Source organism: Ambystoma mexicanum, chromosome 1p (genome assembly GCF_040938575.1).
Source record: "Ambystoma mexicanum isolate Mex_15411 chromosome 1p, UKY_AmexF1_1, whole genome shotgun sequence".
Classification (NCBI taxonomy): Eukaryota; Metazoa; Chordata; class Amphibia; order Caudata; family Ambystomatidae; genus Ambystoma; species Ambystoma mexicanum.
In genome coordinates, this window is record NC_090921.1 from 1,235,359,785 (window position 1) to 1,235,379,230 (window position 19,446).

General features: G+C 44.7%; 1 protein-coding gene across 1 annotated transcript in view; it reads left to right on the forward strand.

The window, feature by feature from the left end:
- Window positions 1-19,446, forward strand: part of LOC138452344 (G protein-activated inward rectifier potassium channel 4-like) — an 855,022-nt gene that overhangs the window by 321,258 nt on the left and 514,318 nt on the right. The window contains exon 2 of the mRNA XM_069604965.1: window positions 16,869-17,032. The gene's annotated coding sequence lies outside the window, so the exon portion shown is untranslated. The remainder of the gene's footprint in view (window positions 1-16,868; window positions 17,033-19,446) is intronic.

A 19,446-nucleotide genomic window follows, 5' to 3' on the forward strand; every position in this document is an offset into this window, starting at 1 on the left:
AGCCCACTTGTAAACCTCAAGGGGTGAGCCAATGTGCCACAACCTCTTTTACTTACTCCCAGAGATGAAGTCCCCTTTGGGACTTGCGGTCAAACCCTTGCATGTACATTGGCCAGCTGCTTACTTGTGCTTTGCTGAAAAGAAAAGGTATGGAGGAAGGTGATGCATTGTTTGGTGATGGCCATAAAATAGGTGCCAAGAGCTCTCGTCCAGGTTTCCATTGGTAGGTGGACTTTCTAAACAACACAGTGGTTCAGTGACATTCCCATTGCTTCCACAGCACGGTCATAGATGTGTGCTATTGAATTTCACAATATCATTGCTGATTTCCCAGCAGAGATCAACTAGGCAAAGGAGGCATTGGAATCCTTGGTTTCCTACAAAGGTATATGGCAGTAAATCTATTGCCAACATTGCAACAAGGTTGTCACTGAATAGAAAGACGTTTTCTTGTATTTTGTGACATTTTGTGACAGGCTTGAGCCCCTCAGCAACGGTGGGCGGCTGCATTCAGTGGAAATAAGATGTTTGCGTTACCTGGTATCTGCAGGCAAACATGGTGTTCCTATAGGGCTTGTGAAAATCTGTGAATAAGCAAGTTCCTCTGATGTGATGGCACAGGAGAGTGATGCTAATGTGACCATTGCCTGCAGTTAAGAGGTAGGAAGTTGCTGCTCTGTCTCCATTTTCTTTTCCCATGCATCCCGACGATGCCATATCATGTGGGCCAAAAGTGAAAGGGTTCCCAAACTGGTACCCATCTTTCCTCTGAATACACTTTATTTGCATATATTGCAGTTGGCAAGGTGATCCCGTTGCTTTCCTGACCTAAAAACCTTAACACTCGTGATTGTTCGTGTGTGCTGAGAGGGGCCCTTACCACTCCTCCTCTTGGGCTCTGTATTTTGCCTTCGAGGCTGTGTGGGTGCTATTTACTGAAGAGCCTGTGCTGTTAATGTGACCGACTGCAAAGCTGTATTACCTTTAGCATGTGTTTTTCAGACGGTGTTTGGAAAAGACTGTGCACTGGCACATGGAGCATGTCTGACTCTTGCTTCCACTCTACAGTGTTTGCACTTGACAGTCACATGGGTTCATCAATGTCTGCACACACTTCTTGTCTTTTGACCCCCCCCCACTACCTCTGATGTCATCAGAGCAGACGTTGTTTCTGAGTCTCAATCTTGAAACAGGGGGTGAAGCATCATCTTTGTCATGGGCTTCATTGTCATCATATTCCTGAGGAAATCTGAGATGGGGAATTTACAGGCATCATCTCCACTTCTTAATCCGTGCACTGCTGAGCTCATGTCGTATGTTATCCCTTGTGTGCTTCATTTGGTGGCAGCTCAACCTCCTTCTCCTCTTCCTGAACTCCATCCTCTGTCACCTAATGCATGTGGAAGGGCACTGCACGCATAATTACATTTCTCGCCAATGCCCCAGATTCTTTTGAGATCAATGTCCCTGTTCTTTGCAGTGGGAGAGGTCTGCAGCTACTGATTGCTCAGCGTGGATGGCACAGAGACACACATTCTATCTGGGCCTCTCCAAAGTAAACAGCTGCTGCTGCAGCAGGTGAAAGATGTATTCCTCTGCAGACCACCAACCTGTGCCCTGCAACATTTGGGTACCATGGCAGATTCAGACATGATAATTTCACTCACAGAAATGCATGTGGGATCTCAGTGTTTTGCCCTTCTCCACTGCCTAGTAAATGAAGGCAGAGTTCTCAGTGATGTGGCCTTCTCCTCCACCTACTAAATTCATATGGAGCTCTCTTGGATTCACCTTTGTCCTCTGCTTTGATTGACTGATATTTTATTTCTATCGTGCTCCTACACAAGTGTTTCAGAGGAATGTGGGGTTCTCAGTGCTCTGGCCTTTTCCTCCATCTACACATTGCATGTTGGTTTCTCAGATCTTTGCCCCTGTCTTCTACCTACTAAACAGCTGTGGGGTTCTCAGTGCTTTGCCCTTTTCCTATGCCTTTAAATGCAGATGTGATTCTCAGTGGTTGGCCTAATCAGCCTACTAAATGCACATGGTGTTCTCAACGTGTTGCCCTCCTCCTAAGGATACTAAATGCACATGGCTTGCTCAGTGTTTTGCACTTCTCCTCTGCCTTCTAAATGTATACGGTGGTCTCAGCCCTCTTCTCTGCTTACTAAATGCATGCAATATTCTCAATGATTTGGCCTTCTCCTCCACCAACGTTATAAACGTGTGCTTCTCAGTGCTTTTGCCTACTCCTCTGCCAACTAAATGTATGTGAGGTTCTTCATGCGTTGCCCTTCTTATCCAACCGGTAAATGCAGGTGGGATTCTTAGTGCTCTGCCCTTCTCCTCTGCCTAGTAAATAGACATGGGGTTCGCAGTGTTTTAACCTTCTCCTCTGCCTATTAAACTGACAGCGGGTTCTCAGTGATTTGATCTTCTCCTCCATCCTTGAAATGAACATTGGGCCTCATTACGAGTTTGCAGGTCCGGATACAACGGTATCGGTAAGCTTACCAGTACCGTTGTATCCGATCTGGCAAACTCCGAGTTGTGCTTGCATGTGCTTTTCATTCCGCCAGGTCTGAACTGGCAGAATGAAAGGCACCCACAAGAACAGCATGCCTGTATCACTGGCACGGTAATGAACCGTGCCGGTGCTACAGGCATCCCCATTCCCATTGAGCCCTATGGGGCTCATGGTAGTGGGGATCTACCGGCTCTGGCACCCGCAAAAGGGCAATTGCTGGGTCCAGCGGGGCCAGAATACCCCGGTAATTGCCCATTCACGGGTGCTGGACTTTCTTGCCGGTATAGAGGTAGCCTTGCCGGTTTTACCTTATGTTTTCACTGTTGCTGTGATTGGACTGTTTGAAGTAGACCTACCTTAATAGATGCAGACATTAGCATTTTCTATTTCCATGCATTCTTGGGAACATTGATGCAGGCTAGCCTCTGGAATGAGTATAGTTCCTGGGCGTTTAGTGGCGATGTCCAAGTGCACTCCTGTGTCCGCAATTGCAACCCTTACGTAGACAGAGCGAAGCACTTTAAACTGACTGTAAAAGCTGTCACCGTCTGAGACATAAAGACTGATATATTAGCTAGAAATAAGACCTAGCAATGGAAATGCACGTTCTCTTGCATGGTTCCATCCGAATGTTTCAGTCTACCTTTTGGAGCACGAGAGATTTTCAGATAACATGCCTCTTTAAATAGAAGCATCTAATTCCTTAACATGGGGTGGCACTTTTCTAACTGCACACACGCCTTTGGTAGATACAGGGACTAGAGAAGAACTCGGGTCTCTAGCTCCCAGCTTGGTGACATCTTTCCCATAAGGCGCTGGCCAAAAGGGCAAACCTTGCAGTCTGATTTGTCCACGTTTGCAGTCACCCCACAGACGTTACACGCTGGTCAACAAACTGAACCCGCTCTTTTAGATGTTGGCTTTTAGGTGGTGCTGCTAACTCTGCTTATCAGCTCAAGCTATTGTTGTGGGACATGAAGGTAGTGGAGAGATGGAATGTGCGGCTGGGCACATCACCGGTGGGTATTTGGGATTTTCAACCATCAATTTGCTGTACTACTCAGTATGGCCATTCCCACCCATTACAACCCTCTCAAAGGTAATGACTCCATTTAAATTATAAACCAGCTCCGGCCATAATAAAAACGTCTTGGCCAAATGTGCCTTCAGCCTCTTAATTTATAAGAAATATGCGGCCTTGGCTCCTTGCATCTGTTATTTGCACGGAATTCCTGTTAATAACCAACAGGTGTGGCTCTGGTTGTGGCATTAGAAATTTGCCAGGCAGTGTCATAATATGCACATATGCTAATATTTGCCATCTGCTCATGGTTAGACAGTACCATCACAGCAGTGTCTGGAAAATATGTCTCCCATGCCTACACAAAATCCAAAAATGTTGGCTTTTTGTCAGTTCTTGTTTTGTAAGGTCACAGCCAACTTGGGGCTTCTTTGGCCACAATTAGGTGACAGTAATCCAGCTATTCATCTTGGCAAGATCTCTTCTTTATGATCTTCAATTGGGGTTAAAAAACGGTGATGTAGAATTTTGCCCAGTGCAGTGCCAGTGATTAAGATGTATTCAAAACCTTCCACCCATCACTTCTTTGGATATAGATTTTCATTTAGTGTCTGAGTTGGATCTGATAAGTGTTGGAATTGCTCTGCTTATGTTAGGACTATTTGTTATCTAAGAAGAGACTTCTCTTCTATTTTTATTTGCTGAGGTGGCTCTGAATGTGATTTCGTTCTGTAATAATGCTGACATAACAGGGCAGATCCACATAAAGAGGGGATATGGGCTCATACACTTCCCGTGGTAACATGGGCTTTTACACACCGATAATAATGCTACATATGATTATCCATTCTTGTATGAAATGTATGTCACATTACAGTGATATCGTAACCATATTTTTCTAAGTGCGCTGAGGGACGATGCTATCTGATGCCACTTCCGGTGATGTGAAGTGGTGAAAGGTTATGTGCCACCACTTCCTGTGATGTCATTTTGGGGTGGGGTCAAATAACATCACTTCCTGTGATGTCACTTGGCAAAGGGTGAAATTCCCACCTCCTGTGACATCATCAGGGAGGTCAAGGGTCGTGTGATGTTACTCCTTCTACCCCTGGCATTTTGGTGAAATGACGGCCCTGAGATAGATGTTTTCCGTACGGTGCAAGCATGATCTGTAACTAATATAGCAGCTCTTTATTAATGGACTCAAAGGGACATTTGAGATGAGTTCTGTCCGGACCGCAAACCTTAACATGTGTTTATAATAATAATATACAAAGAACGGCATTTCATAAAGCAGTAAGAGAGAAGACTGCAGCGCAAGGGGCAATGTAATGTTTTCCTCCATATGATTTATACATATATTGTATAACTGATATTAGTTCCTTGGAACTTGTATTCTGTGCTGTGATTGGCCAGACTCAGTGCTTTAAGAGCCGTTAGAGCCCGCAGATTGGTCACTGCGTTTCTCACCTCAGCCGGCAGGCCTCTTTGTGGTCCACATCGCACACAGCCCAGCTCTGTGCTGCCTTAGGACTCAGCTTCCAGGACTGCTGTACGGCCCTGCAACATCCAATGAGCCCCATGAAGAAATAACTTGAAATGTCAGTCCTCAGGCCTGCTTGTGTCCGTGACGCACATTTCTTTTTTCTTTCCTGCCCACCTTCGCCTACAAAATGACCACTCGTACCACTACACTAACAATGCAACCTCGCCTCCTAATGGCGAAACTGTTTACAAAAACGCCCAATACAACCACGTCCACACTTGAACGTAGACTGAAAGATGTCTGCTACCCTTTCTCCTTTTTTTAATCCCATTTGTTTTCTCCTTGTTTTCAGGCCATGGTATGCATCATGGGTCATACACTTTATTAAAAGCCCTCACTTCGCTCAAGCCTTTAACACAGTCTTCACAGCTCACAATGCCGTATACGGCCCTGGGACCAGGTCTACAGAGCTTAATTAGCGCATGGATTCCATTATTGACTTCCTTTTAGCCAATCAGGAAGCCTGGAATGCAGCCTATAATCTCTAGTATAAACCTTATTCTAAACATTCTGACTTGTCCAGCTGCCTGACAAGCAGTACACTAAAAATTGTCTCCGGCTGTGTAGATAGACTCTATTCTGAAAACTAAGGAAAAGCAATAAAACACAAAAAGCGTAAAGTTTATTGTTGCTATTTGAATGCTTAATTAATTACCGAGCAATACAAATGCTTTAGGTTGCATTTGCTCTACTGCATGTGATAATAACTTTATAGGCTTCGTGAAGGGTCATTGTCACTTGTGATAATGACCATTCCCCAATTCATAGCCCTCTCTTCCCTCAGTTTACAAGGCCTAAGTAAACCCCGATCTTGACTTGTGTTAGCCTTCACAAAGAAGAGGGAAGTTAACATGGGCCTGGTACTTTGTGGGCAGGTGTTGCAACAAGTTCTATGTTTTCTTTTTGGTGTTTGATAGTTGCTGAATGTACATCACCCAACAGCATGAGCATGCTGACAGTTTCGGTGCTCGGTCATTGGAAAACAGTACTGCACGAGTACCTTTATTCCTTGTGAATAAATATTATCCTGCTGTTTTTCAGCTTCCTGTTGTTTCACACTCATTGCAATGAGCATATGTAGGGTTTACCTATTTGGTAAATAAAATCTTACCTGGGCCACTCTGACATCAGTAGGTCATGTCGTGGATGGTGCTGGTTGGTGCATTGGTGAGGGGAGAGAATCATCAGGTAACTGGGGATGCAGCCCAGGCAAGCCACTTGAACTGCGGTGTCCGACCTAGCCCTTTAAGACGAGATAGCAATACTTTGAGATGGATGGAGATGCAGAATATACTCAAACATCAATAATCAAATTGATTCAGGAAGCTGGCAAAGTGCATCTGTTTTAATATCAATTATCTGAAACAGGGAGTGCAGCGAACATCAATGATCTTGCTCGATCGTCACACTCAGCAAATTTCATAAAAGATACAACAAGTATAGTAAAAACTCGTCATCATTGATGTCTCCCTACTTTGCAAACTACAAAAACCTACTTGGGAAGGTGATAGGCTTACCGGGAACATATAGGTATACGTTCCATACTTTTCAGGGAAGGTGATTGGGTTCCTGACAGGGGCAACTAAGCCCTCCTCTTGTGCAGGTTTCTATGAACATCATCAAATACACAACGTCCCATTGGCCCTCTATAATTGTACCCCTCTGTAACATTCCACCTATGTCAGCAGCATGCAAGCTGCCATCCAGGTGCTGGTGGTCTGGTCATAACCATAGCTTCCCACCAATTAGCCTGACATCTATCATCACACTTGCAGTCTACTAGTCAATTAAGGCTTTGAACTGGGCCTTAGAAATGTTCTCTGTGCTGGAGAATATGAGGGAGTATAGGCATACTTTGTCTTCCCAATGTCTATTTTCATCTGACCACGTGACTGTAGACCATGTTTTAGAGTCCTTCTGCATTTAAAATACTATAAATTTGAAACTTCTGATGTCTTTGATGCTCTCGTTTCTCGTTTAAGACAGGAGTTTTGTTCTTTTCACACGTTTTGTAACCATTGCTCGAACATTCAGGCCCCCAGTGGCCTCGACCTCCTGGGGTCTTGGGCCAATCAAGCCTTTCTTTGATTCACCTCCATGGTTCAGTTTTGAATTTCCAACTGCAACACACTGGAAAAGCCTTCCTGCTTATGGGACCCAGCTCTGCTAAAGTACATTGTGGAATCATCCATAGTACATACATTTCCTAAGCACATATGTTGGCTCATCACTGCAATCTATTCACTACACAGCCAGCCTTTAAGAATACTTTTGTCTACTTGTGTTACTGCTTTGGTACAATTGTAAAATGACTTGATATCTTCTTCATTATTTTAACCTGAAGCAACCTACAAGAAGCCTAGAGGTCACTTCATTACAGGGGGTAAAGTGTATACATGCGGTAGTGAGTTCAATGTTTCCAGATTACCACAGTTTACGAGGAAATCCTCCATTATGGATTCCAGGGAATTGTTTATTCGGTAATCAGTCTTGACTATCATGAACCGTGTGTGAAAATAAGCAGCCAGTGTGTTGCTGTATAGCTATTATTATTTGTATTATTATTATTATGATGGTATTTATTGAGCACAGACCTAGCTTCAAGAAGCAATGCATCGCTTTACAGAGGTATACACCAATACAGAAACATAACGGAGCGCTTTACAGAGGTGTCCAGCATTACAGATGCATAACAGAGCACTTTTCAATGGTAACAGATGTACAGCGGGAGTCAGGATACAGAGCGGGACACAGGAGGGGTACAGCTATACCCAGTGGCGGGAGGAGAGGGGCGGACAGCGTCTAGCGAGTCAGGTGGTGCGAGGAGCAACATGAAGGCCTAGGTGTTCAGCGGGAACCACTCGTTGGGACAGAGTGTAATGCTTATTAGCTTCATTTATAATTTAAAATAATTATTTATGTTGAGTTGAGGTACTAGCAATGCGATCTGTGTAAAGAGTAATTTTTTTTGCTTATCTGTCCATAAGTGGTTTCCTCCGTTTTCTTTCCATTATTCAAAATTTCGGTTTTTGGTCCCTTCATTCTTTAGAGTAAAGTGCTTTTCATTAAGGATATTCTTCTATTGAGTGGGAACTAATTTGCATTGAAATTTGTGAGAATCATTCTGTGATTCTCCTGCCAAAGTCCAAGCAGCGCTACACAAGCGCAAAGGGAGGGCAGTTCTGGGATGGGTGTGTGGTTGGTTTGCTCTGGGGTTGCCAAAACAGACACAAAAGAGGTACTTGCGGACAGAGAGGCAGAGAGAATGCTGATAAAAAGGGTTGAGGAGGGGCTCAAAATATGTGTAGGGCATTCTTTTAAAAGAGAAGAAAGTGGCATTATTTTAAAATGTATTCTGCTCCTAATGTTTTTGTAACTATATTCAATGCAAACAAAAACAACATGTTGTAGGCAATGTGTTGACGTCCTTTTCTTCATCTGTCAACTTTTGTATAGTGATCTTAATATGCTTTCAAATTAAATTAATTAATGGAATGTTATGTTATGGTGTGTTAAGTTTATTTGCAGAGCGCAAACGTACACCCCTGAAGGCATCATGGTGCTGGAATAAACCCAAACAGTAACAGCAACTAAGCACAGAAACCTGTATCAAAACAAAAACATGTTTGAACTGTGGTGAAATGCAAAATGACCCAAAGTAGCACAGAGAGAGCATGGTAGCTGATTCCACAGAGTGGTAGCAGCTACTGATAAAGCGTACCCTCCAATGCCTGAGCATCTAAAACGAGAAACCTGAAATAGGGAGTAATCTTGGGACCAGAGATCACGAGTCGGAATGTATGGGGAAACCTGGATAGAAGATATTCTGTACCAGTCCCATAGAAGGCACGGTGGACAATGCACAATGATTGAAATGAATGAGACTCAGAACCGGCAACCAATAAAGTGAATTTAGAAGAGGAGAGGCACATCATTGATGGCGGGATTGAGTAGCAACTCTAGCAGCCAAGTTCTGCGAAACCTGAAGAGGGTGAATAAGATACATTGGCTGTGCAAGAAAAAGGGAGTTACAGTGGTCCATAGTTCCAAAAACTGAAGAAGCAACCCCTGGAGCAGGCATGTGAGCTCGAAGGTCCAGAAGGACTTTCCAAATGATTTAAACTTAAATAGCCAAATTGACAGACCGTGCTAATTTGAGGTTCGGCGGACCAAGAGGCAAAAATTTCATAGCCAAGATCTTTTACCACAGAGACACGGACTGGAAGGGTTCCTAGTGAGGAAGGCCAACAAGAAGGCGTCCTGAAAGAGGCAGCTGATGGAGAACCCATGACCAGCACCTCATTATTGTCTCCGTTCAACCTCAGCCATTTGTCATTCATCCAATTCCCCATGGCCTCTAAGCAAAGCCAGAGATGGAGAGCAATCTGGGGTTGTGTGATATCCAGATGAATAATGATCTGAGTGTCGTCATCGTAATAATAGCAAAGAAAGCCACAGGATTTTACAAGCTTAACAAGTGGCTGAATTTAGACGTAGAACAAAATGGGTGAAAGGGCAGAGCCCTGTAAGAATCCACAGACCAAGAGAGCCGCAGCAGAGCTATAAGGAGAAAGCGAGAGCGTTTGGGCCTGATTCGACAAAAAGGAGCTGAACCAGCACTGTGCCAGCAACAACGGCTGTAGCCAGACGGTTAAGCAAGATGGTATGCTCAATAGTGTCAAATGTGGCGGAAAGGTCAAGCAAAACAAGTGCTCCAATATCGCCCTGATCATAAATTTCTGTAACATCATCCACTACAGAAACAAGCACAGTTTCTGTGCCAGGACTGGGGCGGAAGCTCGACTTAAAAGGTTTAAAGAGAAAATGAACATTTAAGCAAAGTGGTGACCAAAGATTCCAACACTTTCATGAAGACAGGAAGAAGAGCAATAGGGCGAACGTTAGCGGGAAGAGTCGGATCCAATAAGGTTTCTTCAATAAAGCAATCCCCAAAGCATGTTTCAAGGGGGAAAGAATAGTGCCAAATGTAAAGGAATGATTAACAGCCTGAGTGATTATGCGGGCAATATAAGACATAATCCCTGTAAGAGTAAAAAGAGGAATGGACTCTAAGAAGAAGCAGATTTCATACGGTTCGTAGCAGCTATAACATCATCTGGCACAAAGACAAGAAAACTATCCCAGAGATGGACTGGGTTGGAGGCTACTTTCGCGGGCTTATGATTGGCAGACCTAAGACCTGAAGAAAGAATTTTATCTCGAATAGTCACAATACTTCCAGTAAAATAGGAGGAATGATAGTCAGAAAGAGCTTGCAAAGGCATAATAGCAGTTGAGGAGGAGGTGGTGGAGATAAAAGAGCGCACCAGGTTGAAGAGCTCTTTAGGTTGGTTAAGAGGAGACTCCACCCGAGCAGTGTAGAAAGCACACTTTGCCTCACAATTGGCTTTGTGATAAATGGTCGTAGTCTGCTGAAAGGAGGCCTTAGCATCTAACCAATAAGCCATCACCATTTTCGCTCTGCCTGTCTCTGAGAGAGCCTAAATTCCGCCAGGTGAGGGTTAAACCATGGCTCGGAAGAGCGTGTACACCGCTTGGAGGAGGAAGGTCACCGGTCACACTAAAACCTTGTGAGAGGGTAACTAAATCCACAGCTTGTGCATTCACACAACAGTCCATACTTTCAGTGGAAATCTGAGTGGTCTCGACAAGACGCCATTTTCACAATTGAGGATAACAAGCTGACGATTTATTAGAGTATTGCTCACAATGAAGAAAGGATTAATAAAATGATCTGCCCAAGGTATATGTATTGCTGGGAAAACCGTAGCTAAAACTAAATCTAACGTGTTGCCTAACTAATGAGTTGGCACAGTGCCAACTGCTGAAGGCCTAGATCACTCAAGGCTGAGATCTTTGGGGGAGCTTGGTGATCAGATGCGTCATTCGGCCTGACATTAAAATATAACACAATCAGTAGGTTAGTATACTGTGTCCTTAGATCAGCCACCAGTTTAAGGAAAGCAGTATAAAAAGTAGGATTGGCGAGAGGGGTGCGATAAAGAGAACTGCACCAATAAAGCTTCAGTTTGACCTGTTGCGAATTCGGGACCACTGTACAGACAAAACAGGATTTATAAATTAAAGTTAAATTACCACAAGGGTGGGATGAGATTCTATCCAAACGAAGGACCTTAAAATTAGCAGGTAAAGCCTGTACCACGGATGGACACAATGAATCCTGCAGCCAGGTTTCAGTTACACAGGTTTGGTCAGGCGAAAGATCAGCCAGCAGATCATAACAATCAGCAGCGTGCAACACTAGCAAGCATGCATTGAACATAAAACTTTTTAAGTAATCAACAGGGCAAACCTTTTTGGTGTCCAAATAATTCCCCTAGAATCCTCTCGAGTCACCAGTACAACATTCTGCCTGCGGCCCATCGGAGTCATGGACGGGCACAGACGGGCTTGACTTTGGCAAGACTTTGATGCACAAGGCGCGTTCCTGCTGCGCTCATCCGCTGAACTTCTGATGCTGGCGCTAGCCAGATGTGCACATTAAATAATGCCCCTAGGCAATCAGAAAACTGGTGGAAAGTGGGCAGCAAGAACAGACTCCTCCGAATGAGTGCATGTCAGAAAGGAAAATAAACATAGACAGTGGCCGGGCACGAGACTCTGAGGCTCCAGAGGAGGCCAGGCACCCTCCAGCTGGAAGCCCGGCTACAAGGAACTCTAATGAAAAGGAAACACAATATAAGGAAACCTAAAAAGGTAACTAAAATGAGTATTATGAAGAAATAAGCATGAATGAAAAAATGAAAATGCAAACTGCCGTCCAGTCACACGCCTCACCATAGGACTAGCCCATAGCTTAAAGGAAATAGAAGCAAACTAAACCAAATCATTTAAAATAAATTCAAACAACCAAATAAAATAAGGTCACAGTTAAAAGCAGGGCGCCCCTAGCAGCTGTACCTGCAGAGAATCCACTCGAGCACAGATTGCAGCCATACAAGACCCCACAGTAGCCAATCAAAAGGCTGGTGGCAAGTGGGCAGCAAGAACAGACGTGCAGGATGAGCGGAAAATGAACATCGCGAGCGGCAGCCACAAGCAACTGAAATGAAAAGGAAACGCAAACAAATGAAACACAAGCTTCCTAAACTAAGTGTAACAAAGAAACGGGCATGAATGTTAAAATGAAAATGCAAACTGGTGCCCAGTCACACGCCATGGTATGGGACTTTCACAATGGGGTGTTACTTGGCACAATATTGCAGACATTTGGCAAGAACTGTCGACATCTCACTTGTGAGGCAGCCCTGCGGGCACATATTATGGATAACGGTATTCGTAGAAACCCTACTGTTATCTCCCATATATGGTGCTATGGTTATATTTGTAGCGAATAAGTGGCAGTGAAGGGCTGACGTGTCCTCTAATCTAGGAGGGGTTTGGGCCTGTCCGAGGCGCTGTGGGTAAAGCAGGCAGATGAAGGCAGAGGGAGGTGACATGGAGGGTCTGATGCCTAACTGTACGGGAGAGCCTAACGTAGCATACCATAGTATAGAATTGCATTGCATAGCATAGCATAGTAGTGCATAACATAGCTTAGCATAACATAGCATAGCAATCCTGCATAGCATAGCAATCCTGCCACATCACAGGCAATCCCTGTTCGTGTACTTCACATAGAAACTTTACAACACAACAATTTAAAAATAATTCAGTGGCTATAACATAATTGCAAATTGTTTGGCCACTAGTGACTACCTGTGGTCAGAAGCGCCATATAAAACAAGCTTGGTCTCTGTGCTAGCAACATTCTGCCAAGACATCATGAACCTACAATAATCCACATCATGGTCAAACTGGGTTTACAAAAGCCTTCCTGCAAGGCCCTAAAACGCTGTTGAAATATTGGGCCGGGGTGTCTGATACGGATTGCTCATAGGTGTGTCTTTAATAAATACGGTCAATGGCTGGTGGAAAACCAGTTTGATGACAGCAATGGTTTGAATTAATCATAACCTTTGGCATTGCTCTTGGCAACCCTACCCTTGAGACTGTTCTTTTTCAGCCTATCATGCAATTAAGGAAAGGGAAAGACCATATGTAAATCAGGTTACGGCCCACACCAAAATGGACAGTCCTGCCCAAACTGCTGTGTCACATGCCTTCTGCATGAGACCACCCACGGCCCTAGTCGTATTTCAGCCTCATTGGGCATTAACAGTGTGCTGGTGCTGTAGCTTGGGTCTCTAGGCCCACCAGCTGTAGGGCCCGTGTCTGGACATACCAATCCCACGTGGGGTGACATTACACAAACTGTAAAATCAATCAAAACCGTTTGCATTTTTTTTCTTTTTTTTACGAGCAATACTTTTGAGCCAGTTAGATCGCATATGTTGCCAGGACTCCTTATGGCTATGTCAGATCGCTGCAGTGTCTGTGCCCGTTGCATAAGTTACTCCGAGAAGACAGCTGGGAGCTCCACCTCGCCCTTTGATATGTGGGTGATTTTGTGAGTGAGTTCAGTGCCTGCATTGATGTGCCTGGTGAGGCATAAGAGGGGTTAGTGCCAATCGGCAGGTGGTTCATTAAGTGTTCCCCTAAAAGCACATTATAGGAAGCTGACATGAAGATGGGAAGATGTCATTCTGATCTGAAAAGGTTTGGGAATTTCAATGTTCTACTGTAGAAGAAATCAAACTCGGTAATTATATTGCCTTTTAAAATAGTTTGTCATGCCATATTCCTTCCACCCTGAGCACACTAATAATAGGTGCTATTAGTCACTATTATTATCAAGGTTAATGACACTCCATGTATTGATTCCTTCCAGGATTTAAACCTGTGACTGCACGTCACATGCAGGATCTGGGAGCGCTAAACTCTCTGAGATTTCTGATCAATTTAATATTAATGTTAATGTTAAAGGTGTTTGTACCGCACACCATCACCAACGGAATTGGTCCCCAGGTGCACAGGCGGATCTACAAACAAGGAGTGGGTGGGGGGGGGGGGGGTTAGTAGTGTGAAGAGGGGGTAGGAAAGTGAGAAAAGGTGATGTCCTGTTTTCAGCTTCAGTTTGGTTTTCACCGTGCGCTGAGCTTGGGTGTGCATATCGGATCGATGTGAGTCCTCGTGTGCTGTTGGGGCGAGTTATGTGTTATTGATTTGATAAAGGCATTTTTCTCAAGTGAATGACCTAATCTATCTTTTTATGGTGGGTAAAATGATGGACTTACTTGACAAATTGCAAACATATTCCAAGATCTCTCTCTCTCTCGCACACGCTCTAACCTGATTTTTAACTAATTGAATTGTTTGATAGGTGTACTAAATGTGACACCTAAAATTGTTTTAGTAAGATATTTTCTCGCAGTTGTAAGCATTCTGATAATTGGTGCGAATTCACCAAGCTAACTGACCTATCTTGGGACCAGTAGACTGGGGACATCCGATGCCTATATCTACACACCGAAACAAAGAGTTAACTGATCAATGCTATCGAAGTTCCAAACTGGCCTATGAAGGATACCTACTTATAATATAGAATACTGTGCCTTTATTATAATGTTTATATTGTAAAAAACATTTTTTAAAGGTGAAGATTGCATTTCCTTGGAGAATGATTGAAAATGTTTGCTGGGTTACTGGCAGGGCCGGCCTTAGAGGCTGCAGCGTCCTGGCCAGCAAAACAAACCTTTGGCACACCCACTCCTCCCCGGCGCTCCCCTGGTCATGCGGGGTGCTACATTTTTCAATAGGCGCTGCAGCGCCCTATTGCTATTAAATCCAGTCCGCTCCCGAGAGCGGGGTGCGTTTAATTTCAAAACGGTGCCTGCTGCACATTCTCCCACCGTGGCAGCTCGGGGAAGAGCTTGAAAGACTCCCCCGGGCTGGTGTGGTGGGGTGCTAATGGCACACTCGGTGGTCGCCCGGGAAGCACTGCCCTAAGGCCGACCCTGGTTCCTGGCATGCTCGGCTTCATTCTGAATGGACCTGCAAATTGCACGTAGGGGACTGCACTTACAAGCAAGCAGTCCCCTCTGTGCTATTTTTATATGTTTTGACATAGGTGCATCTACAGCATGTAAATCCCAGCGGACCAGTGTTTCTGTGTTAGATGTACATCTGTGACAAAACGAATGGTGCATCCCGCCTGCCATGTCCATAGAGGACAGATAGCATTTACATGAATTCCTATGGAATCCGTCTGCCTTTTGCAGGTGGAAAAAAAAGATTCCCTAGGAATCCCGATCAAACTTGCATGCAGGCAAAAATGCTGGTGGGGTTTTTTGATGGAACGACTGTGTCGCTGGGTTCGGAAATGTTGACGCTTGCCTCCGCTCCTCAAACAAATATAAAAAAATCAAATCACACGGTACATAAAAACATGTATGGGTGAACATGCAAACCTTGTTTGGGAATGTTGCTGGAGAATGGTTGGAACCATTCATTTCCTGTTTATCGGTTTGAAAGAAGTTGGCAACTCTTGGTTCGTGTTCATATGTAAGGTTTATTTGTTGGTAAATATCCAATTGGCCTAGCACGTATGCTAGGTGCATGTGAGAAAAAAGGCAACACGTGTTTCGACCTGAGTCTTTTTCAAGGCGGAGGGCAAGTGGTGGTTGGTCCTTATTAAGGGCGTCTGGTTCTTAAGTGTTCAAGCAATGTCCGTTCAGGTCGGCAGCTGAGTATCCAATCTGAACGGACATTCCTCGAACACTTAGGACCCAGACGCCCTTAATAAGGAGCGACCACCACTTGCCCTGCGCCTTGATAAAGACTCAGGTCGAAACACGTTTTGGCTTTTTTCTCACATGCACCTAGCATACGTGCTATTTACCAACAAATAAACCTTCTATGTGAACACGAACCAAGAGTTGCTAACTTCTTTCAAACCGATAAACAGGAAATGAATGGTTCCAACCATTCTCCAACAACATTCCCAAACAAGGTTTGCATGTTCACCCATACTTATTATCACTGGGAAACTTTGGAGTTTTTGGATCCCAGGCAAACCATGTTATAGGCTGTAGGACACATTGGACAAATCAAATTAACCAACTAGTTGCGCAGGGGACCATCAATTCTTCAAAACTTCCTCCAAAACCTACCTACATAAAAGAAATCTTACATTGTTCCTGCATGACTTTTACACATCCTGCATACGCTGCGCACAGGCACACTGACAAGTGAAATAAATAATGAAGTGGAGTTGTTAGCATGTGCTTCTCTGTGCTGTGATGATGATCTAAATTAGAATTGAGATGTGTATTATGATGCCCGCCTAAATTAATACTAGGCACATCAGGGATACCAGCGGTAGCTAAGGCTACCCCTTTGCTGTTGCTCGGGTAGTGTAGCTTTAGTTGTGAGATTTACCACCCATTTGCTCCTGTTATCAAGTACTGTTTATTGCTATGCTGGAGACACAAGCTTCCCTGTGGCAGATGTGTGTTCATTATGGGTCAAAGGTTATGGGATAGCCCTTCTTGTGGTACCACATTGGATCAAAAGATGTGTGATGTCATTTCTGCCACGCTAATCATTTTGTTGAAAAACACTGCTGTACTTTGTTCTGAACATGGATATGCTCTTGACAGTAGCCTCTCTGGATACATTGAAAGGTATGGCTGTAAGTTAGTTGACAAAATGTAGCTACTGAGAACTGGCAGTGATACAGTTTTACAAAATAACACTGAATGCAGTTTCGGGGAAATAATATACTCCAAAATGCAATTATTATTTAAATGCTGCCAAATCAAAACACACATCTTTTTTTTTTCTTTCCACAGCGCTAATGTTGAACACAGCCACAGTGTGCTTCGCATAAAGGAGCAAGATATTGCACCAGTGTCTGATGGAAAGCAGTGACTCCACCAAATGAACTGTACCGGTGGGGGCGACCCCTCCTGCATCATACATGCCTTGCAGATGGAGCGGCGGCGAAGCATGAAAGGTGGGCGCCAGAGACCGTATACACATGATTCTTGCACACTGATGCATACACTCACGCATTGCCTCATGCCAGTAAATGCAAATGTAATTGTTTTTAATAAGACATCCCAGCGGCAACGTGCTGGCCTTGGAAACAAGACGACACAAAGCAACACAGGTTCGATGCCCGGTCCGCGCTTAGAAACCTCTGGGTATATAGCGCGTTATAAATACCCAACTAAGACATATCGTGGTAACAGCGCCTCCATGCCTCTGGGCTGTGTGAGCGCTTTGAAAATGCAAATAAATAAATAAATCCTCACCATCAAGACATATGTCTTGGAAACACTGTTCGTAACTTTATAAATTCACTGCAGGTGCGTGCTTTTCAGCTCTAGCACACACGCTTTCAGTGATGGAAAATGCTCTTCATCCTAACAGGTTGTTCCCCAATTTACTCCATAAGACCTAATCATTATGAGCTAAACTATAGCTAGATTACAGATTTTAGATTACATTACCCAGTTCTTTCAGTGGAGAGGCCCTTCTGTACCAAGACATAATGAACGCAAAAAGTACTGTGAAAATCTTTTAGGGAGTCAATGGGCCTCATTACGACCCTGGCGCTCACGGAATGAAGGGGTACGGGACCGGCCCCCTTCATTCCATCAGCGCCGATTACAAGGTTCCCTTTGCGGGATGCGGATCAGACGTCTGGTAAAACCGCCAGGGAAGAGGGAGGTAACAACGGTACACTTGTAATGTGCCCGTTGTTACCTCCCTCCCCATTCCCATTGAGCCCTATGTGGGCTCAAATGGGAATGGGGAATGGTTCCTGCAAGGAGGAATTACCGGGTCCTCCTATGTCGGAATGACCCGGTAAGTCCCCATTGCAGGAACCCGGTAATGGAGCCCGTTTTGGAGGCAGCCATGCTGCAATAGCACCATGGCTACCTCCGAACTCGTAATGAGGGCCAATGTCAGATCGTGCAAGTTTATTCTTGGGCTTTGTTCCTAGTTTCTATCCAAATTAATGTAGCATTTTGGAGGCACAGTGAAACTTGGTGTTATGAAACCGATGCTGGTCAGATGAGATACAAGGCAAATAGGCGGTATACCCAAACCTATACTACAGTTGGGCCAATCAGTGTCTCATTAATAAAGCTAAAACAGCTGCGGCTGGTCCCTAATGGCTGATGGGGTGCTGACCCGCCACCCATTATGGAGGGAAAAAGTAATCCCAGTGAAAACAGTATGTCCTGCCCATCGCTGTCTTTTGACTGTGTAGTGAAACGTTTCCCTTCCACAAGTTCAAATCCCCAGCATGTATGGCCAATGGGACATGCAAGGCCACAGGCATTTGGTTCTGCCAGCCCTGCATGCCTCCTTGGGAATGCAGGATGGGTTAACTAGATGGCCAAAAGTGCAAAGGGGGTGGTCCAGTGCCTCCCCCATATTTACAGAGCCTGAGCAGTGACATGGTGGTGCAGTGGTTCAACTGCACATGTACAGGAACCAGAAAGCTGACACTGCATCTGTGTTCCTGTTTGTGTTATGTGTGGGACCAGGAGGTCCATCGCGGGGGGTGATGTGTTGCTGAGGCGGTGTCTGGAGCACAGTGCTCAAGGCAAGAAAAAACGTTATCAGCCTCATCACGAGTTTGGCGTTAACACTTAAATGTGGCGGTAACGCTATTACCGCCACGTTTAAGGGTCTGCCAAATCAGGGGCTTGGCAGATTTACCCCCAGCTCTGATCCGGGGGCAAATCTGCATCATTACCACCGGCGGTAATAGCGCCGGCCATAATAGTGCCGAACACTCCCCATTAGACCCAATGGGGAATAAGGAATTCCTGAATCGGCCCAATGGGGAATGGGGACTTACCGTTCAACCAAACCCGTGACAGGGCGCCAATAGCGCCGGGGGGTTCGGCGGTAACACTAAAAGCCCCAGAAGTCTTACCGCCGGGGTTACCACCCCACTTGTGATGAGGCCCTATGTATGGATGCATGGATTTGTTTGGGTGTGCATGTGAATGCAGTGCATGTTGTGTTGTATGGGCATGCATGTGAAAGAGCTTGTGTGTATATTGTATGGGTGCACATGTGATGAAATGGCATGTATGTTGTATAAGTCCATGTATACATGTGTGTGCAATAGAAAAGGCCAACTAGAAGCAAGCCTCTGTTGAGGGGGTGCTGGTGTGGTGGCTGCCTGCATAGTTATTTTCGTTGTTTACAGAAGCATTTTTTTCTAGCATCATAGGTATAGCTAATATGAGTGTTCGTTCAAGGGGGTGCAGGATTGGAGTGGAGAATACCATGGTACAGACAGAATTGACATGTTTTCTTAAAGTGGGCATAGCATTTTCACTGGCATTATGGACACAGGCAACATGATGAGTGCACATAGATGTGGGTGGGGGGTCATTGGTG